We start from the raw sequence: 2,858 nt of genomic DNA, 5'->3' as shown, positions 1-2,858 counted from the left end.
TCTGGGTCGGGTTAGATTTAATTGGGTTAGGTTTGTTTTGAATTAGGTTTGGATTAATTAAATTGGATTGGGAGGGGTCCGATTTTGGGTGTAAATTAGGGGCTATTTGTTAAATACCCATTTTACTAAATAAAATATTTTTAAAAATAGCTAATTAAATGATAAAAATGATTTTCATGTATGAAAGTGATTTAAAATAATTATTTAATATTATAAAAATATAAAAAGTCATTTTCTATATAGATAATATAGTCATGCATATGTAGGGGATATTTTTGTAAAATATGCAATTGTAGTCTTAAAAATACAAATATAATTATAAAAAATACAATTAAAATATTTGAACACTCATATTAACATAAATGATGAATTTAGATGATTAAATAATCATAAATAATGTGAGGGACAGTTTTAAACATTTGTGTAATTAAAAATGCAGAAGTAAATGGATTTTGGGCCTTTAAAAATTGCAAAAAAATTGTAAAACACTTGTGCATACTTGTAAATGCATGTACAACATTTTGAAAGTGTGTGTGCACGTTTAAAAATATATGAGAAAAAAATTGGATATCAACAACTGCCCCTCTTTACCCGGGAAGGATGAAAGAGTTTTCGGGTAAAGAAATGATGACCGATTTTGACCGAATGCATGTTTTGAAAAACAAAATAGAGGCTGAACCCTGGTCTCTGAGTTGCCTACATATACCTAGTTTTTAGGAATTAGGCCATGTTACTTCTGGACCCAACGGTGAATGAAGCCGATGGAATAGTTCCTTTTGTGAAGTGTAATGTCGAAGGAGTTATGATTGTGAGTTTGGAGCGTGGCGGATGCATTATAGGGTAGATTTCTGAATGGTAGCAGAGTAAGGTGGGTAATTGATGGGAATCAGTTATAGTGTCAAAGAGAAAATGGTATGAGCAAAAATCGGAGCTAAGGCTGCTCCCGTTTGAAGAACGGTTACCTCCTGGATTACCTACAAAACTTAAAACACAATGCATGCAAGTATATAGATGATGCAAATTCCCTTTAGACCATGAAAGATTGTCTTTGGACAGTGCGGATGTCGTCCTTAGACTATGATGTCCTGGGCCATGAATTGTGAGATAGGAGATTCGCAGGCCATGAAATGATGTTCTCGGGTCATGGGGATGGTGCCTTTGAACCATGAAGCCTTTGAATAATGATGTGCAAGTATTGAGAGATCCTCAGGCCATGACATGGTGTCTTCAGGCTATGAGGATGATGCCTTCGAACTATGACGCCTTTTGACAAACTGGTTATACATCAGCCCATGAAATGCAGAGACATGATACCGAAAGTGATAACAAGACAAAACTTAGTCTTGCATAGATTTTGGGGGCAGACCTTAGCCCGAGAGAAGAAGATAGTGCCAAGAATAGAGCAACATTTATGCAGGGAGGGACAATGCTTAGTCCCATGAGAAGACAGTGCTTAACCTTATGCAAATACAAAGGTGGGGTTTAACCTCATGAAAAGAGAAGGCAATGCTTAGCCTTATACAGATGAGAGGCAGGGCTTAGCCTTATGCAAGATTTGAGATAGGACTTAGTCTTATGCAAGGAGAAGGCAATGCTTAGCCTTATGCAAATATGGAAGCAAGGTTTAGACTCATGCAAGGAGAAGGAAATGCTTAGCCTTATGCAAATATGGAGGTAGTGCTTAGCCTCATGCAAGATTTGAGATAGAGCTTAGTCTCAAGCAAGGAGAAGGCAATTCTTAGACTAATGCAAATATGGAGGCAGGGTTTAGCCTCATGCAAGATTGGAGACAAAGCTTAGTCTCATGCAAAGAGAAGGCAATGATTAGCCTTATGCAGATATGGAGGCAGGGCTTAGCCTCATGCAAGCTTAGAGACAGAACTTAGTCTCATGCAAGGAGAAGTCAATGCTTAGCCTTATGCAAATATGGAGGCAAGGCTTAGCATCATACAAGATTGGAGACAGAGCTTAGTGTCATGCAAATGGAAGGCAAGACTTAGCCTTATGTAGATATGGAGGCAGGGCTTAGCCTCATATAAGATTTGAGATAGGGCTTAGTCTCATGGAAAGAGAAGGAAATGATTAGCCTTATGCAGATGAGAGGCAGGGCTTAGCCTTATGCAAGATTGGAGGTAGAGCTTAGTCTTATGCAAAGAGAAGGCAAGGCTTAGCCTTATGCAGATATGGAGGCAAGGCTTAGCCTCATGCAAGATTTGAGACAGGGCTTAGTCTCATGCAAAGAGAAGGCAATGCTTAACCTTATGCAGATGAGAGGCAGGGCTTAGCCTCATACAAGATTGGAGACAGGGCTTAGTCTCATGCAAGGAGAAGGCAATGTTTAGCCTTATGCAAATATGGAGGCAGGGCTTAGCCTCATGTAAGATTTGAGACAGAGCTTAGTCTCATGCAAAGAGAAAGCAATGCTTAGCCTTATGCAGATGAGAGGCAGGGCTTAGCCTCATGCAAGATTCGAGACAGAGCTTAGTCCCATGCAAGGAGAAGGCAATGCTTAGCCTTATGCAAATATGGAGGCAGGGCTTAGCCTCGTGCAAAGAACAAATAAGAATAGAATATTTCTTAGTTGGAGATATATTTGCATCTGGTAGTCTGATCGTTAGGACTTTGGTATGTGTATGTTTGTGAATACTTCTGTTATGTTCACTATGCCTGCATCCAAAGAAAAATTGTAAATTTTTTAAGGGGAGGTTGGTTCGTGCCTTCGTCTGCTGGCTTTTGCTTCGCTCCATTCTGGAGGCCTTGTTTGAGTTGCCCTGGGTAACACCTGACTGTCACGGAAATAGAGTTTTCGAAAATATGCATTAATTGATAAAAATGGAGTTATTATTTTTCAGAAAACA

Source organism: Nicotiana tabacum, chromosome 3 (genome assembly GCF_000715075.1).
Source record: "Nicotiana tabacum cultivar K326 chromosome 3, ASM71507v2, whole genome shotgun sequence".
In the NCBI taxonomy this organism is placed as follows: Eukaryota; Viridiplantae; Streptophyta; class Magnoliopsida; order Solanales; family Solanaceae; genus Nicotiana; species Nicotiana tabacum.
The sequence above is the reverse complement of the archived record's forward strand: the minus strand, read 5'-3'. Positions refer to the sequence as shown.